This window comes from Pan paniscus, chromosome 4 (genome assembly GCF_029289425.2).
Source record: "Pan paniscus chromosome 4, NHGRI_mPanPan1-v2.0_pri, whole genome shotgun sequence".
Lineage (NCBI taxonomy): Eukaryota > Metazoa > Chordata > Mammalia > Primates > Hominidae > Pan > Pan paniscus.
The window spans coordinates 169,232,724-169,253,271 of record NC_073253.2 but is presented as its reverse complement, the minus strand read 5'-3'; positions in this window follow the sequence as shown (position 1 = coordinate 169,253,271).

Sequence of the window (20,548 nt, the reverse complement as noted above, 5' to 3'; positions counted from 1 at the left end):
CCCTGGCTACTTGCTAACAATCTTTGTCATTCAGTGGCTTGCAGCTGCCACCCTTCAATCCTCGCCCCCAATTCTCACATGGAGTTCTCCCCTCCTGGGTCTGTGGCTTCCCATGGCATTTTCCCCTTCTTATAAGGACACCAGCCCTTTTGGATTACGGCCGTCCTAATGACTTCATTTTAACTTGATCATGTGTAAAGACCCTCTTGTCAAATAAGATGATATTCACAGGTGCCAGGGATGAGGACCCCTGCAAATCTTTTTTGCCAGGGTTGGGGGGTCACAATTCAACCTATGACGTGTGTGTCTAATATCAGAGTTGTTTTTGACCCAAATTAGCAGGAATCTGTAGGCCAAAAGACACAGCCTTGATGCTGGCCAGGAAGAAAAGTTAAAGACCTATGACAGCTGTTTTTGACATATTCTAAGCACAAGCATTCGCCTTTAAGGCCTCGTCAAAACAGTACCTGGTGGGGTTTGTTGCCTGACTCCAAAAAGCTGCCACCTTCCTGCTGATTCTTATGAATCAATGATCTTTACTCAAGGACTGTAAAACCCCTGAGACTGGACCTTCCTAGGATGCCCAGTGGTCCCAAACTGAGGGAAGGGTTTCATGGGATGTGGTACTTCTGGTGTTCAAACTGGGACAGTCCCAGGCAAGCTGAGACAGCTGATCACACTAATTTTTACCTTTGCAGTCTCGGGAATTGCTTTCTTTCTGAGCACCACTTCCTTCACTGAGAAAGTGAGGCCCAGCCCTGTATGTGCTGCCTGCCGATTGCAAATAAGGCTCCTTGGGACAGCCCATCATCTTCCTGATCTGTTTCCCAACTACCAGACCAAAAGGTAATATCGGTGCCTTCGAACGCTACTGTTATCTCAGCCGTATCATTGAGCATATCTACTACCATTTACTTCATACTTTTTTAAAATGGACCAGAGAGGTTTACTTAAAACTTTTTAAGTGAAAAGTTTTATTTTATTTAAAGAGGAAAAGGTGAAGGACATAATGATGAAGGGTCCATAGTGATCAGGAGTGGGAACATCTTTGGTAAAAAACAGAACATAAGTGAGCCTGTTTGTTTTAGAACATGGTTGTAGAAACAGAGGGTTCGGACAGAGCAGAGTATTGGAATCAAATAGGGAAAGAACTCAGAGATCCTATCATTGGACAGGCTTATTTTTATCAATGAAGCAACAGAAGAACCCAAGGGAGGTACACAGAGGTGACTCGTCCAAGGCCCCCCAACGAGTCTGTGGCAGAACTGGAACCCAGGCTTTTTGGCTGTGAGTTCAGTGCCCTGCCCCACCTTTCATCTCATCTTCACTCTTTTCTGCTCAGACCTCTAGTGAGACCTTGTGGAGTTCAGTATAACATCTAAAGATGAGTCTTACTCCTCTCTGAGCCTTTGTGTAGGTCAAATAGATATTTTCCCAGCCCTTGGTCCTTGCAGTGGCCAACTGCTACGTGAATTGAGAGTTTGGGAAATGAAATCTTTGTCACTGTCATGAGTATTTATTTTCCACAATAAACTCTGGCATTGTATTACGAAAGCCCTAAAGTATTGATATTCATCACGATTTGGAGTCCACAGGGAATCAGATTGTTTGCACAAATCCCAGTTTATAACTCAGAGATTAAAAATAAACTGCCGTATTTCGGTTCAAACTTCAAACGAAAACATTTTATTCAGTCTGGGTCAGCCCGAATTCTGACCTTCACTGAGATATGAATATTATTTGCTTTCTTCTTGGGTCCAGAAATTCATTTCATTAAGTCATCTTAGCCATTTTGTAAAGGCTAATTTAGCATGGCAGCATGTGGAATATTAGGGAACCTGCTCAAGTGTGTTGCCCAAATGTTTATTTGCAGTAAAACATTCACACACTTCGTCATGGACACACCAATAATTTTATCCTGTATGGACAATCCAAAGGAAGCTCATCATTTTCACACCAAATCTGGTGCTCCTCGTAGGTTCCTGGTCCTGGTAATGCCAGCACAGTCCACTTAGGTGTGCAGAAACACAAGAAGTATTCTAGATGCATCCCTCTCCTTCACCCTCCACATTCAATCCATCACTCGTCCCATCATTTCTGCCTCCTCCCAGGTGTCCCTTAAATCTGTTGGAATCACGTTATTTCTAGACTTGGCTCAAGTCTTATCTTTTTTCTTTTTTTTTTCTTTTTTGGTTTGTTTGTTTGTTTTGAGACAGGTCTCACTCTGTCACCCAGGCTGGAGTGCAGTGGTGTGATCTCGGCTCACTGAAACCTCCGCCCCCCAGGCTCGTGCGATCCTCCCCTCCCACCTCAGCCTCCTGAGTAGCAGAGACTACAGGCATACCCCACCATGCTTGGCTAATTTTTTGTGTATTTTTTGTAGGTACAGGATCTCACCATGTTGCCCAGGCTGGTCTCGAACTCCTGATCTCAAGCGATCTGCCCACCTCAGCCTCCCAAAGTGCTGGGATTACAGACGTGAGCCACTTATCTTTTTTCACCCAGGCTTTTCTAGTAGCCCCTCACTGGGTTCTCTGTCCCAGTCCACTCCTGTCTCTACTACCTAGACTTGTGGTCAGACATCTTCCAAGTGTCTGCCTAGACGCTCTGTTTCTTTATTTTAAATTTCTCTCCTTCCTCCCTGATTCTTTTTTGTTGTTGTTGTTGTTTTTTGTTTTTTGAGATGGAATCTCACTCTGTTGCCCACGCTGGAGTGCAGTGGTGCAATCTCTCCTCCACTTCCACACAGAGCCTAGCAACACCTACCCTAGTACATCTTCCTTTGCAGACATTGGAAAGAATTGATCTGGATTGTATACCTAGGAATGTGCTAACTGGGACATAGGGCACAGGTGTGCTTAGTTTTGCTAAGTGTTACAGGTCACCTTCTAGAAGGGATAGCATTAGGAGATATATCTAATGTAAATGATGAGTTAATGGGTGTAGCACACCAACATGGCACATGTATACATATGTAAAAAACCTGCATGTTTTGCACATGTACCCTAGAATTTAAAGTGTAATAAAATATATATGTATATATATATGTGTATATATATATATATATATAGAAAAATCTAAAAAAAAAAAGAAAGACTCTGCCAAATTATATTCCAGCTTCAGAGTAGGAGAGCTCTGGTCTCCCCACATCCCCACCAGCACTTGGCATTGTTCACATGCTAATGTTTGTCAAACTCATAGATCTAAATGGATTATCTCATTGCTGTTTGCATTTTTGTGCCCCTCATTACTAGTGAGTTTGGGCCTCTCTTCACATATTGTTTAGCCAGTTGGATTTTCCTTTCAGTGAAGGAACGGTCCATCTTCTTTGCCTAATTTCTTATTGAGTTCTTTTCTTTTTAATTGATTTGTAGGGGTTTTATATATATCAGAGGTATCAGTAATTTGTTGATATGAGATATTGCAAACACCTTTACTCAGTCTGTCATTTATCGGTTAACATTTCTGATGGGCTTTTTTATTAAGAGAGAGTCTTCTGTTTTAATGTCAAAATCATCCACTTTTTTCTCTCTGGCTTGTCAGGATCTCTATTTCTCTCCAAACTTACTCCAGGTCCTAAGCACATGACTGTAGCACAGACAGTCATGTGCCTCCAATGTCTTCTTGCCTTCATGGATATAAGTGATTGTGCACAGATGGGCCCCTGACCCCACTGGGACAAGGACCCCATTTCTATGGAATGTGAAATTGAGAATCATAGAAAGCCAATCAATCATGCCCCAAGTGGCTATAAGATTTGGGAGCTATTGATGACCATTTTCTACTGTGATAAAGCTGGTCTGCAGAGAAACACCAAAATACAGTAGGCGTGTGAAGAGAAACAGAGATAGAACAGAATTGGAGGGTTTCATGAACTCTCTTTCCATTCTCTGGTCCCTAAGGCCCTGCTCCTAGAAACAGTGCAGCATCTTCCTGATCTGTATTTCTCAACCACCTTTCCAAAAGGTAATATTCGGGCATTCGAACACTACCCCCATCTTAGCCATATCCTCGCACCGCACTGCACTAACAATTTGCTTAATACTCTTCTTTAAATCGAACAGATATGTTTGCTTAAAACTTTTCATTTAAAGAAGAAACTGCATATCAAGTCTGTAAACAGAAAATTAGTAGCATTTGCTATACCTACAGGTAATGACAAAAGTAAATATAACTAAAACAGTGTAAATATTAGCTAGGTATCATTACGCATTGAAGATGGAGACACAGAGAAATGTACTAATAAAAATAGATCTAAATTGAGACCATCTCTTTAACGTATCCAGATGTATAAAGATTTAGGAGAAGAATAACCTTTTCTTTGTGTGACTCAATATTACTTAATGCTTTTTCCCCAACCTCCCAAGAGCATCTCCCTGTCTCAGGGGTACCTTTAAAAGCTAGTGTTCTAACAAGTCCCCTCATTTCTCCCCCGATAGCCTTTTTATTTTCTTTCTCTTTAACCTACTAAAAGTTTTCTGGTCACCACAACCAAAAACATGTCACAACAAAGTGAGGTATCCGCAGGTAAATGGACCAAGTTTTCTGATTTATCATGAAGAATCAGGCTGCTGGGAAAATGGCCTACATTCCCTCCCACACTCCATTGGCCAGAATTCAGTCATCTGAGCCCATCCAGGAAGAGGCGGGAAATGTAGTCCAAAGCTCAACCACTGCTTTCTGCAACAATTCTACCCCATGGAAGACATGCATGAATCTTTTGTGAACCATGTCTGCCGCACATTGTCACTAGCAGCTAGCACACATGCTATAGGACATGTTATAGGAGCTCAGGTGAGGGAGAAAAGGAAGGAAGAGAGACAGAGGAAGAGAAGGTGCCCCATTATTTCCCTTTAAGTGGGAAAAATGCTATTCAACTTGAGTCTTCACTCTTTTAAATGAGCGTGAGCTACTTTTTCCATAGACATAGTGATGTTAGCATAACTCAGTGAAAACATAATGGTTTTAATGAACAGTCTCACTTTCACTCCCAGCATCTCTATGGCAGTACATGACATATAGGTAATTCCTGAAAGGTCACCTGAAAAATAGATTTGTATAAATTAAGTCCTGTCTTCTTCTGGCCTTCATTGTGCTATCAAAGTCACGTTTCTCTGGGGACATCTTTCCAAGGCACGTCGTATTGAAGAAATCAGCTAAACATACTTAAGTGTGTGTGTGTGGATGGGAGATGGGTGTCAAAAAAAATCACAGCATAAAATGTCCTAGGACTAAGAATTACGTTGGTGTTGCATGATTTCCTAAGGCTGCCTTAACAAAGTGCCACATACTGGATGGCTTATACAACAGAAATGGATTGTCTGACATTCTGGAGCCTGTTCATGATCAAGATGTTAATGGGATTGGCTTCTTCCATTGGCTGAGAAAGAATCTGCTCTATGCGCCTCCTCTAGCTTCTGCCGGCCTGCCATCAATCTTCTGAATTTCTTGACTTGTAGATACGTCATCCCATCTCTGCCCTCATGTCTATGTGGTATTCTCCCTATGTGCGTGTCTATCTCTGTGTTCAAATTGGATTAGGGCCCACCCTTAACTTCATCATTTTTATAGTTCCTATCTCCGAATAAGGTCACGTTCAAAGGTACTAGGGGTTAGGCCTTCACCATATGAATTTGGGGAGGATTCAACCCATAACAGTCTTTGTCTCAAAATCAAAATGCTCAAAGGAAAAACAGTTGAGGCCATGTAAGAGAGTCAAATGCACAGCGCCAAAGTCAACCAGCCTCTGTCGCTAGAGAATAGCTGACACTTGATGGTTTCTTCAACCTTACTTCCCAAGATTTTAAATAACTACTGGCCTCTAAAAGGGCAGCCTTTGATCTTGGTGAGATTATCAAAGTTGGGTGTCAGAGGTGGGATTCCTGGGTTCTAATCCAGACTTAAGTCTAAACAATGATGTGAATTTGCGCATGTTATTTGAGCCTCTCTGAACCAGTGTTTTCTCATCTGTAACCCAGGATGATGCATGCCTCATAAGATTAGTAAGAAAACCCAGTGAGCAAAATGCCTGATAAGTAGCTCACAGCAGGCATAACGCTAAACTCATACTGCTATCAAGTGGTGTTGAAGACGGACCAAACAAACTAGGCATAGAAGGGACATACCTCAAAATAATAAAAGCCATATGTGGCAAATCCACAGCCAACATCATACTGAATGGGGAAAAGTTGAAAGCATTCTCCCTAGGAACTGGAACAAAACAAGGATCCCCACTTTCACCACTTCTATTCAACATAGTACCGGAAGTCCTATCCAGCACAATCAGGCAAGAGAAGGAAATAAAAGGCATCCAAATTGGAAAAGAGGAAGTCAAACTATTGCTCTTCACTGATGATACGATTGTATGCCTAGAAAACCCTAAAGAGTCCCCCTAAAGACTCTTAGATTTGATAAACAAATTCAGTAAAGTCTTAGGTTACAAAATCAATGTACATAAATTAGTAGCACTTCTATATACCAACAACAACCAAGCTGAGGATCAAATCAAAAACTTAATCTCCTTTCTACAGCTGCAAAAAAAAAAAAAAAAAAAAAAACCTTGGAATATACTTAACCAAGGAGGTGAAAGATCTCTATAAGGAGAACTACAAAACACTGCTGAAAGAAATCATAGATGACACAAACAAATAGAAACACATCCCCAGGCTCTTGGACTGAAGAATCAATATCATGAAAATGACCATACTACCCAAAGCAATCTACAGATTCAATGCAATTCCTTTCAAATACCAGCATCATTTTTCATGTAATTAGGAAAAACAATCCTAAAATTCATATGGACCCAAAAAAAGGGCTAAATAGCCAGAGCAATCCTAAGAAAAAAAGAACAAATCTGGAGGCATCACATTACCCAATTTCAAATTATAACACAAGGCTATAGTTACCAAAACAGCATGGTACTGGTATAAAAGTCAGCACATAGACCAACAGAACAGAATAGACAACCCAGAAATAAAGCCAAATGCTTACAGCCAACTGATCTTTATCAAAGCAAACAAAAACATAAATTGGGGAAAAGACACTCTATTTAATAAATGGTGCTGGGAAAACTAGATAGCCCCATGTAGAAGAATAAAGCAGGATCCTCATCTCTTACCTTATACAAAAATCAACTCAAGATGGATCAAAGGCTTAAATCTAAGAGCTGAAACCATAAAAATTCTAGAGGGTAACCAAGGAAAAACTCTTCTGGACATTAGCCTAGGCAAAGAATTTATGACTAAAACCCCAAAAACAAATGCAACAAAAACAAAAATAAATAAACGGGGCCTAATTAAACTAAAATACTTCTGTACGGCAAAAGAAATATCATCAGAGTAAAGAAACAGTCTACAGAATGGAAGAAAATATTGGCAAACTGTGCATCTGACAAAGGACTGATATCCAGAATCTACAAGGAACTCAAATAAATCAGCAAGAAAAAAAAAAAAAACAGTAATCCCATCAAAAAGTGGGCAAATGACTTGAGTAGACATTTCTCAAAAGAAGATATACAAATGGCCAACAAACGTATGAGAAAATGCTCAACATCACTAATGATTAAGGAAATGCATATCAAAACCACAGTGAGATACCACCTTACTCAGCAAGAATAGCCATTGTTAAAAAGTCAAAAAACAATAGATGTTGGTATGGATGTAGTGAAAATGGAACGCTTATACACTGCTGGTGGGAATGTAAATTAGTAAAACCTCTATGGAAACAGTATGGAGGTTTCTTAAAGAACTAAAAGTAGATCTCCCATTCCCTGCAGCAATCCCACTACTGGGTATCTATCCAAAGAAAAATAAGTCACTATATCAAAAAGACACCTGCACACATATGTTTATTGCAGCACAATTCACAATCGCAAGGACATGGAACCAACCTCAGTGCCCATCAACCAACGAGTGGTTAAAGAAAATGTGAGATATATACACCACAGAATACTACTCAGCCATAAAAACAAAATAACGTCTTTTGCAGCAACTTGGACGGAGCTGGAGGCCATTATTCTAAGTGAAGTAACTCAGGAATGGAAAACTAAATACAGTATGTTCTCACTTATAAATGGAAGCTAAGCCATGGGTACGCAGAAGCATACAGAGTGGTATAATGGACTTTGGAGACTCAGGAGGAGCGGTGGCGGACGCCTGTAGTCCCAGCTACTCCAGAGGCTGAGGCAGGAGAATGGCCTGAATGCGGGAGGCGGAGCTTGCAGTGAGCGGAGATCGCGCCACCGCACTCCAGCCTGGGGACAGAGCAAGACTCTGTCTCAAAAAAAAAAAAAAAAAAGAAAGAAAGGTGAGGGATAAAAACTAAATATCTACATATTGGGTACAATGTAAACTACTTGGGTGATGGGTGCACTAAAATCTCAGGCTTGGCAGGGCGCCGTGGCTCACGCCTGTAATTCCAGCACTTTGGGAGGCTGAGGCGGGCGGATCACCTGCGGTCAGGGGTTCAAGACTAGTCTGAACCAACATGGAGAAACCCTGTCTCTACTAAAAATACAAAATTAGCCAGGCGTGGTGGCACATGCCTGTAATACCAGCTACTGGGGAGGCTGAGGCAGGAGAATCGCTTGAACCCGGGAGGTGGAGGTTGCGGTGAGCCGAGATCCTCCAGCCTGGGCAACAAGAGTGAAACTCCATCTCAAACAAAAAATATATATATATCAGGCTCAAACCACTATACAGCTCATCCAGGTAATCAAAAACCGCTTGTATTCTAAAAGCTACTGAAATTTTTCAAAATATTAAAAAAAAAATAAGACAGGCCGACTTTAAAAGAGTAGGGCTGTGAGCAGCCAGGCCCCCAACCACCGACGTATCACTAAGATTTGGCTGCGTTTCCTTTATCACGTATCTTTCCATCTATCCATCCCCTCCGTCCATTTCTCCCTTGTCACTTTTATGCATTTCAAAGTAAGTTGCAGGCATTGACACACTTCCTTTTAAACATTTCAGCATGCATCCCATTAACCAGTGTTCAATATTTGTTTACAGTGCCTTTTGTAGTTTGGGGTGAAATTTAATACAGCGAAATGCACAAGTCTTTGACAAATGATATCCCTGTAAAACACAAACACCTCTCAAGATACAGAACATTTCCATCACCCTAGAACCTTCCCAGTTAATTCCTCTCACCCATCCACCATCAGAGGCAGCCATTCTCCTAATTCCTATCATTCAAGACTAGTTTGGCTGTTACAAAACTTCATGTAAATGGAATGAGACAGTATGTATTCTTTGGAGTAAGGATTCTTTCACTCAGCAGAATGCGTTTGTGAATCATCCACGGTATTATGTAATCAGGGGCTCGTTCCTTCTGTTGCTGAGTACTATTCCATTATATGGATGTATCACACTTCGTTTACCCATCCTCCCACTGATGGAGGCCTGGGCTGTTTCCACTGTTTTGGCTAGTGTGGAAACACTGCTATGGATATTCTTATACAAGTCTTTGTGCAGACATGAGCTTTCCTATTTCTCTTTTTTTTTTTTTTTTTTTTTTTTTGAGACGGATTCTCACTCTGTCTCCCAGGCTGGAGTGCAGTTGTGCGATCTTGGTTCACTGCAAGCTCCGCCTCCTGGGTTCACGCCATTCTCCTGCCTCAGCCTCCCGAGTAGCTGGGACTACAGGTGCCCACCACCACGCCCGGATAATTTTTTTTGTATTTTTGGTAGAGATGGGGTTTCATCATGTCAGCCAGGATGGTCTCTATCTCCTGACCTCATGATCCACCCGCCTTTGCCTCCCAAAGTGCTGGGATTACAGGCGTGAGCCACCACGCCCGGCCGTGCTTTCCTATTTCTTGGGAGTGCAAATGTTTGGTCATAGGGTAGGAATATGTTTGGTTCATATATATAGGTACAAACTTCCAGAAACGTTTTCCAAAATAGCTGTGTCATTCTACACTCCCACCAACAATTTTCTAAGATTTTTAAAAAGGAAGATCACTCTTGTGCCCTGTGAGGAAGACAGACCTGAAAAAAAGTGCCCAGCCAGGCGGGTGACTGGCTGGGAAGCTTTTGCAATATTCTGGAGAAGGATGACAGAAGCTTGACAGGTACCTTCGAAGTCACAAAGACGTCGCTCATCTTTTTAAAAAGTTGATAACACAGCATGATTTTTTTTTCTCTGTGTGCTCCGAATAATCCCAAACTACTACCAAGACACCTAACAGAGTTTAGAGAGAAAAGACCATTCTTAATTTAGACGATAATTTATTGGGACAATAAAGACCTATAAATGTAGAATATTTTAATATCCACACCACTGTATTGTTTTATTAAATCTAAAAAGGCTTGACCTATTTAATACCAGAGGGGAATCATCTGGGCTGAGAGAGATGAGGCTATTTTAGTGCTGTTTCTCTGTTCTTTCACCCTGCAGCTGTTGCAGGGAACACTGGCCTCCTTAGCAGGCCCCTCTGCAGCATGCATTTGGGCTCAGGAAGCTGAGCCTGGGGGTGGGTTCCAGCCCTCTCAATGAATCTGTGAACCTTTTAGCAGGCTTTCCTCATTCCCCTTTCCACTTATGTATCTGAGAATCATCAAATAGGTGGAGCAGACCCCAGGATGGCACACAAAGACTTAGGTTTGTTTTAGGGAATCAGTTTTCAGATCTTCAGCTTCCAAAAGCCTGGCTTCCAACACAGGGCCTCTGGCCATTACCAAGGCCTCCCTGCACTTCATTCTCACCCCACCCCTGCTTCCCAGTCACCCTTCTCCCACTTAGCAAAAGTGAGAACTGCTTCTCATTATTATGACAGTGCTTTGGCACAGGGGGCAATGTCTCCAGGCCCAAAAAGGGGGAAAGATTTGAGAATGGACAGCTCCACCACAAAGCAAAATCAGTGAGTGAGGAATACTGAAGCAAACTGCTTGCGGGACTCCTGGCCGACTTTATTCAACCATCTATCTATCTCTGTCTGTCCATCTGTTTGTCCAACTTAAAATTTGGAAATGGGATACTTGTCTCAAGGTCGAATATATATGAACTCGGCAATGAGGTCAGATGTTTTCCAGCAGATGGTTTGATTTGGCTGATGGTTTAAATAGACAGCCTTGCCATTTGCGCTACGTGGCAGACATTTTTTGAAATTGAAAGAGCTAAATGTGCTGCTTCAAGGTTTCAAAGAAAGTATATTTAAAGCCCATACTTAAATGCAATAAATTGTAAGTTTTATCGTTTACAACTGTTTAAATGTGTGATTGAAAAACTTCACATATCATCCTAAAAACGTGTTAAGGGAAAATGTAGTTTTTAAAATTACTGTTGTTTTAGGGGGACTTTGAGTACAATTTTTTTAAGACCACTGCCTGAGCTTATCTCCCTTCATCCAACTGGCTTCTCAAAGCATTTCTTCCAAATAAATACAGTGCTCTTCTCAGGAGGAAATCTGGCGAAATGAATTCTCACCATCTCATTGAGTGGGAGGAGGGGTGTGTAATAAAGCTGTCCCTTCGCTTTCAGGAAAGGAAATTCATTTGCAAAGAGTTCGATCAGCCACAATAAAGCTGTCTGATGGGCCCGGATGAAAGATAGGCATTTCAGGGCACCCCAGAATCACATGGTGTGCTTCTCAGCTGTCCATATTTTCCAGGCCTCAGCTGAAAGAAGCTTTCTTCCCACAGCTGCAGGAAGGGATTGCAGGCCAAAGCCCAAGCAAAAAGTACCGCTTGTTGCTTTTCAACGATGCAGAATCTGAAGCCCCTTTGCCTTCTTCACTTGGAGGGCAGCACTCTCTTCAATGAGAAGGCGTCTGTCTACACCAGCAACCACCCCCTCCGCTTACTTAAGGAATGTGGCAGGGGATGGAAGTGAACTTCGGGTTGGCTTGAGCCCAGCTTGACCAGCTTTCATCTGGGTTACTGAGAAAAGGGTCAAAGAACAACTAATTAAAAGCACCACTTCTCACGCTGGAAAAAATACAATAATGACTTTAAAAGACGTTCCTCTGTTTTTCGTTCCAAATGCAATTAAATGTCAACTACCTTTGCTGATTTCCAGCTCAAATTGCTGATGCTATTTTATCTCACGCTCATGATTACAAAACAGGAGTTTGAGAGCTACCAGCAAATATGTAAGAAAGAGAGGTCGTTTTCCAGCTCATCGAGTCCAAACGAAGTTTCTCTCCTCTTCTTTTGCCCCTGGCTGGCTAACGGTTGGGTTGCTGTTGTGGGTGTGACCGTGAGCATGATGATGTTATTATTGTCTGTGGACTGTCCTCTCTGTCACCACACTGCAAAACCCCCAGCATTAGAGGCTGTGGTATACTTCCTTAATACGGTCCTCTCCAAGCTTTTTGTAACCCTATGTCCAGCCACACCAGTGTTCACTTGGTAGCTTCCTAAGGGCAGGGCCAGGCCCTCCCATCTTTTATGTCCCCACCAGCTGATCCAGGCAGTATGGGCACTGCCTGAATGACTGTGGGACATTTATAAGAATGAAAAGACTCCATTTTTGGACTGTGTTTGGCATCTGTCACTATTGCCTTGAAGGTGGGGGTCTGCATTTTGGTCATGGCTGGCTTCTCCATTCCTAGAGGCCCTGCATGTGGCTGGAGGTCAGTGGATGCTGAATTGAATAGATCCGCTCAGCTTTGTATTTATTTTATTATAATGACTACACAGTAAACAGTCATCATGTGCAGTTTAGAGAAACGGCACAGGCCGGGCGTGGTGGCTTACACCTGTAATTCCAGCACTTTGGGAGTCCAAGGTGGGGGGATCATCTGAGGTCAGGAGTTCGAGACCAGCCTGGCCAACATGGTGAAACTCCATCTCTACTAAAAATACAAAAATTAGCCGGGCGTGGTGGCATGCATCTTTAATCCCAGCTATTTGGGAGGCTGAAGCAGGAGAATTGCTGGAACCTGGGGTTCAGAGGCTGCAGTTAGCTGAGATGGCACCACCGCACTCCAGCCTGGATGACAGAGCAAGACTCCAGAAAAAAAGAAAGGAGAAAGAAAGAAAGAGAGAAAGAGAGAGGAAAGAAGGAAGGAAGGAAGGAAGGAAGGAGGGAAGGAAGGAAGGAAGGAAGGAAGGAAGGAAGGAAGGAAGGAAGGAAGGAAGGAGGGAGGGAGGGAAGGAAGGAAGGAAGGGGTACAGGGTTTGGAGTCTGTATAAAAAGTACCACAAATGGTAGCTTAAAATGTATTTCAGCCAGAAACTAATTGTCTCGCAGTTCTGGAGGCTGAAAGTACGAAATGAAGGTGTCAGCAGGGTTGGTTCTTCCTGAGGGCTGCAAGGAAGAATCTGTTCCACGCCTCGCCTCCCCCGCCCTGCCCAGCTTCTGGTGGTTTCCTGGCAATCTTTGGGGCCCTGGCTTGTAGATGCATCACCCCAAACCTCTGTCCTCATGGGGCATCTACCCTGTGTCTTTGTCTCTGCACCCAATTTCCCCGTTTCATAAGAACACCCGTCAGAGTGGATCAGAGCCCTCCCAGTGGCCTTATTTGAACTTGAGTATGTCTGTCAAGACCCTACCTCCAAATAAAGTCACATTTTGAGGAACTGAGAGGTGAAGGCTGGAGCACATCTTTTGTGGGGGGCACAATCAACCCATAACAGATTTAGACATCCCTGAGTCACATCACAACTCCATGAGTTTCTAGCAGGGTGACCACGTACTCTCGTGTCCTCAGGAGGATACCTGGGCCACTTGTTTGTTTTTGTGCAATCAAATGTAAAGGAATATTATTCTTCTACTTCTACTGCATCTTAAAGTTTCAAAAAAAACCTGGATCCTTTCTCAAATGATCTTCACAGCTACCCTGTGAAGATCAAGGTATCCACAGGGTTGGTCCTTTCAGAGCCTTGCAAGGAAGCATCTTGGGATTCTTATCCTCATTTTGCAGATGAAGAAAGTGAAGCTGGAAGGGTGATATGACCTGCCCATGGTCTCACAGCCAGAGAGCAGTGGAGCTGGATTCAGACCCAGTATCTGTCCGACTCGAGGCCCGGGATCCTCTACATGCTACCAATTTGCTGATAGTATCTTCATTTTCTCTCTCAAGAGCTCACTGGTCTAAATTGTGTTGGTTTTTTTTTTTTTCCTTCTTAATTAGTTGGACAATTTGCATAGAAGGGAATAAATTACCAACATTGGAAGGCACATCTTCCTAATCAGATGTGTTTATTTAAAGCGGCGGGGGGGAAAGCCAGCCGGTGGAGATGTCAGTGATGCTGTAGTCCGGCAGGAGACTGAGACTGGGAGAGGGCTGCAAGGAGGCTGGAGGAGGCCAAGAAGGGCACAAAGGGGCCCCACACCAAGGTGCAGGGGCATTTGCCTGGCACTGGACTGCAAGTCAGGTTCACCACTCCCCTCAGGTAACCTCTCTGAGCATCCATTTCTTCATCTATTCAATGAAATAATCATGACACTCAGGTTTCCTGTCTGGAAACCCGAGTGCTTGGTGAAGTCATCATCCAATTTAAGGAACACAGGAAATGGAGCATATCTGGGGGAGATATGACAAAGGTTTTGGGGGACATGTTGAGTTTGAAGTTCCTGAAAGGATATTCAATTAGAAATAGCCAGAAGGAAGAGGTGTCTATTGGTATGAATCTCAACAGAAAGATCAGAGCTGGAGACAGATGTTTTGGAGTCATTGGCATAGAGATCATTTTTTCATCTATTGATTCAAACATCCATCCAGCAATTCACAGACAAGTAACCAGAAGATAAAAATAGGTTGTGGTAATTCTGCTAAAGAGGGATACACAGGATTCAAGGAAACTACAGTGGAGGATGCGACTTGGTTGGGAAGATCAGGGAAGACTTCCTGGAAAAAGTGATGCTTGAACTGAGTCCTGAAGTATGAACTGGAACACAGTGGATGGATGAGAAAGCCTGGAGGCCAGGGCACTTTCTGGAGAGAGCTCACCTACGGGAGAGCCAGGTTGAGCATCATGAGCCCAGCCATAGTTATAACCGATCTTAAACCAGGTATGGTGTCCAGATGGAAAATGGGTTTCATTTGTGTATGGGGCAGGGCAATTCCACTGTAACAAACCCCAACATTTCACTAATAATACTGTAAAAGTTATATTTTACTCAGGCAACAAACAGCCCAACGTGGGCAGCTTTATGTGGCTCTCGTCCACCTGGAGATTCAGGGATCCAGGCTCCTTCCAGCCTGTAGCTCCATCATCCCCTAAGGCCTGAGAGGCCTCAGCTTCCAGATATTACAGGGTAGGGAGGGTTGGTGTAGAAGAGAGACTAGAGAAGCACCTACCATTTGCTTAAAAATGACATCCTAGAAGTGACACACGTCACTTCCACTCACATTCGAGTGGTGATTCCTAGTATGTCACCAAGCTTGAAGCAAGAGGGGCCAAGAAAGAAAATCCCCCACCAGTCATGTCCTTCCTGGAAACAACTCCATGCTATGAACAGGGGTCATGAAACACTCTAGAGAGCCAGAAATCTCTGTCACTATCAGCATCAAATTGAGTAGCAGAGGGAGCACAGAGAGCTGTGCAGGGAACGATTACTTGGCTGCAACAGGGCTCAGTGGGAAAGAGCGATGTGACTGATTTGCAGAGCCTGCCATGGGTACAGATAGGAACAGGTATAGTGTGTGTCAAGCATGACAGCCATTACTCAGATTTGTCTTCAGTGCAGCCCCCGTGGAGTCATGCATGGGTCCCACGTGGAGTAGCACAAAGGTAAGGGTGCTGTGGATAAAACAGAAAGAACAAAGAACCATTTTGGTTAAAATTCTGTAGGATACTGGAAGCAAAAGCAATCCTGCAGTGGGCTGCTGATAATGGAATGAAGTTCAAAAGAAAAAGAACACCTCCGGCCGAGGTGGAAGCATCTCCAGAGCCCAGGAGTTCAAGGCTGCATGAGCTAAAATCATGCCACTGCATTCCAGCCTGGGTGGCAGAGCAAGACCCTGTCTCTAAAAAAAATAATAAATAGAATAAATAAAATAAGAATGCCATCTTCACTTACTCCACTGGATCCTGAGGCAACTGGAAACTGCAAGAACTCCTGGGCATCTGTGGAGCTGTCCATCAGAGCCTGAGAACATCTGGGCATCCATGGAGCTCAGAGGAGCAGCCAAGTCCAGCAGGTACACACCTGTTCTTGGGCACATGTGAGAGTCCACCTGGGAGCTCCCAGAAATATCTGTAGTGGGCTGATGAGTGAGATCTTTACAAGGGGGTCAGGATCCTGCATGAGCAGATGGGAGTAGGTATCTATGACGTGTAAGAGATTATTGTTAATAAGTCCTCATTGTTACTCTAAGTGATGAGGCCTTGGGAAACTCAGCTTAAATATAATACAACACATTGCCCCTTGCAAAAATGTTAGCCTTCAGAAAACATGAAGTGGCTTTATATATGAGCCCTTACAATTAAACACAAAGATGCTGTACTCTCAAACACAATGTTAGTGACTCAGAAAATGTCTGTAACAATGTCAGTTCTAAATGCCAAAAAACATGTGTCTGAAGTGACTTCACATGTACACTAGAGATGAATGAATAAGTAAATATATTGTAAATAATAGAGACATATTTCCCACTGTCAGAGAAAGAAATTACAAGCAAGTGAAGAGGGAATCCTAGAAAAAACCTTATGGTTTTGCATTGGAGTAAGAGGGATTAAAATACTCATGTTTGTGTGACATAGATAGATAGATAGATTGATTGATTGATTGATAGATTGATAGATAGATAGCAGACAGACAAATAGACAGATGTATACACAGGCTAGTATACATCCATAACTTCCTAGCTCTGTATACCAAGAAAGCGTGGAAGAAATGACACTCTGCAGCAGTGAGCACAGCTAACATCCAGAACTGGGTTTCTAAATGTCATTCCCTCATCAAAGGAACCAGGGCTCCCTGGGGACACAATCGATTCCAGGACTGAAAAGGGGAAAATATAAGATGAGCCTGGAGTATCTTGTGGTGCCAGAAAATTAGGAACTGTTAAAGGGATGCATCAAAAAGACACGTGAGCTAACCTGAAACAGCACTCAATGACTAATCAGAAACAATTTGAGAAACAAAATAAAAATCATATTAGATTTTAATCCAAAGAAGAAGTAAATATTTATGAGTCTATACTAATATAAATAAATGATTGAATAAATAAATGTGGAGATGGGACAACTCTTCCTTATAGAGGAATTCCAGTTTATAAATGTACAAGAAATGGGGGAAATATAAAATTGCTATGAGAACACTATAACGGTAATTGCTGCAGGTAAGATCCATTGATGAACACTAAAATTAATGTGTGAAAGAAGAAATAGAATATTCGCATTGTCCTCAAAGGAACTTCCCTCAAATTTTTACTAATTACAAAGAAAAAAATGTAACTTGTAATAGAGAAACCTGGCAAACACCACCTAAACCAAGGGGTCAAGGTTAACTTTGCCAGTAATAAGACACATCAATATCTTGTACTCCTGATATGACGCTCTAAGAAGGGCACCTCCGTGAATTCTTCCACCAAAATCCATATCTTCAGTGTGATCATGGAAAAATGTCAGACAAAATTGAGAGATAGGCTACAAAGTACCTGATCAGCACATCCAAAGTGTCAAGGTTGTGAAAGACTAGGTAAGGCAGGAATTGTCACAAATCTGAAAGGACTGAAGAGACAACTAAATGCAGTCCAAGGGCTTGGATCAGATCCTGAAACAGAGAAAGGATTTTAGTGGAAAGACTGGTGAGATTTGAATAAAGTCTGTAATCTTGTTTTATTTTATTTATTTATGTATTTATTGCTTGTTTTGAAGTGCATGTAAATAATTTAATCAAAATGGTTTTGGAAAATGTGACAGAGACCTCAAAGCAACACTTTATTTGTAATCTTTAAAAATGATGTATTTGTGCCCATCAGTGATAGACTGGTTACAGAAAATGTGATGCATACACACCATGGAATACTATGCAGCCATAAAAAGGAATGAGATCATGTCCTTTGCAGGGACATGAATGGAGCTGGAGGCCATCATTCTCGGCAAGCTAATACAGAAACAGAAAACCAAACATGGCATGTTCTAAGTGGGAGCTGCACACCGAGAACCACGTGGACACAGGGAGGGAAACAACACACACTGGGGCCTGTCCAGGGGTGGGTGGGGTTGGGGGAGGGAGAGCATCGGGATAAATAGCTAACGCTTGCTGGGCTTAATATCTAAGTGATGGGTCGATAGGTGCAGCAAATCAGCACGACACACATTTACCTATGTAACAAACCTGCACATCCTGTACCTGGACCCCAGAACTTAAGATAAAATGAATTCTTTTTAAGATGATGTACTTGTGTAACTAAATGTAGCAATTAAAAACTGTGAGTAGACATGAAGAAAATGGGGCAGGCTGTGGCTTTGTGTGGTAGATGTGGCGTATGTGGTAGGTGACATGAGGCTGCCCTGCGAGGAATGGGACAGGGCCTGGGAGCTTCCTGAGGGCAGGCAGGAGGTAATCCGTTTCTCTGTTATAGTCACTTCAAGGCCATTGCCTTATTTTAACCCACAGCAACCCTATTGGTGGTGGGGGGGCAGTATTTACAAGTAATTCCAATTTATAAATAAGGAAGCTGAGGCAGAGAGATTGATCCACAGTAGCTACAATTTGTCGAGTTCCTGCTCTAGGTAAATCTTCAAACACTATGTCATGGAATTCTCACAAAATGAGGTAGGAACAATTCTTATTCCCATTTTAAAGATGAGGAAGCTGCGGTGTGAAGAGACGAAGGGAACTGGCAGAGGCAGGTGCAGGAGTCGCGCCGGGTCCCAGGGCTGCCTACTCTCCTCCCGGGTCCAACCTCTCCTTGTGCCACCGGCCACACCCCCAACACCTGGCCCAAACCCAGGGAGGCTCTCACCAAGGGCCTGGAATTGAAAAATAAATTACGTAAGCTCAGTCCACAGCCTCTAGACAACATTCCCTCAGGAGATAGTGAGGCAGAGACAGAAAAAGAGAAAGATTAAGAGAAAGAGAGGAGACAGTGAGGAGAGAGAGGAGCGGGGAGTGTCCAGAGAGAGAGGTGCAACCACCTTTGGGGGCTACTTTGACTAACTGAACTCTAGATCTGTGTTTCCAGAAACAGGTCATTTCTGACAAAAGGACAGACTCAGATAAACAGCCTGCTGTACTAGACTGAGTCTGATCTATGGGAAACGGCATTGACGTTGCCGTGGAAACGAGTCCTTTTCTCTCCACTGTCCAGGAGTGCTATTTTTTAAAGAGATGGTATTGTGTGCTTCTTGGAAAAATTATTGGGGATCAATTTCTTCTTCTTCCACATGACTCCCCATTTGGATTAGAGCACATTGCAGGAGTTGAGGGAAGATAAATTGACCAACAGCAGTTCTCACAGGTGGCCTTTCAATTTTCCAGAAAAAATGTGTATCTCGCTAAATACCTTCTGATCCGATCGACCGCTGGGATGACTCCGGGCGCCATCACTGCTTCTCCCCAGTATGCAGCCATGGGCTGCTCTTTCATCTCGCTCCTCCTCTCCCCCAGCCTGGACTGTGAGCCCAGGGGTACGGACTTGAATCCTTGCCTCTGGCACTGGCTTGGGGGAGGCACCCCAGCAGCCTTATGAGCAGAAGCCCCGAGCTTTCGCCCCTCCAAACCTTTACAATGCTGTCCCCATTACCTGGGAGGATGGCTCTGTGGTGTCTCTCCTCCACCCTCCCGAATTCTTCCTGTCATAGTGCAGCCCGTCCTTCAAGGCCCAGTTCCAAGGCCAGGTCCTCCCAGAACCCAGCCTGACACCCACAGACATGCCCTCTCGCCTCAGACCTTCTTGCCACACACAGGCCCAGCCCAGCCACCCTCTGCACAGCCTTCATCCTGTCTTATCTGGGGGGATCTCTGGGGAGGTTCCCAATGTTGGTGAATAGATTAAAAAGCAGGCAAAACACACAAATAGAGCTTGATCTACAAACCAAGGTGCTGTTTTTAGGATCATTGCCTGGCTCCCCTGACCCTCCATCAGCCAGCAGGGCTCTGTAACACCCCATCCTGCAAAATGCAGAGATGTCCCTGACCAAACCCCCTTTGGTTAAACTCTTCTAACTGATGCCACACTCCTTGGATATATTCATGGGAAGAGTTAGGCATCATCGTCTGTTCCGATAAGGATAGCACTTGGCCCCAGAGTCACTCCTAAACCAGAAATATCTGCACCCATCTCCTGGCCCTCTCATTCTCCCTCGTTTCTACTCATACACCCATAGCCTGTTCATTCCAGAGAAGTGACAGCTTTCTTACTTTTTGAGGCACTGGAGTGGCAAATCCACTTATGACAGAGTGTTTGTACATGTGTTCATTAAGCCTTTCACTGATTCTGTGTAACTGAAAGACACGTTGGGTGTTTCTGTGCTGGCTTTGTGGATCAGCCAGGCTTTGTGGGTAGGATGCCAGCTCCGATCCCTGCACTCTCCCACTCACCATCTCCCAAAGCCGGGCTGGAAACCCGAGGCTGTATGGGAGTGGGTAGGGTTGTCTGAGGTCCTGTGTTCAGCAGCCTGTGGAGCCCCAAATGGGAGGTGCTGCG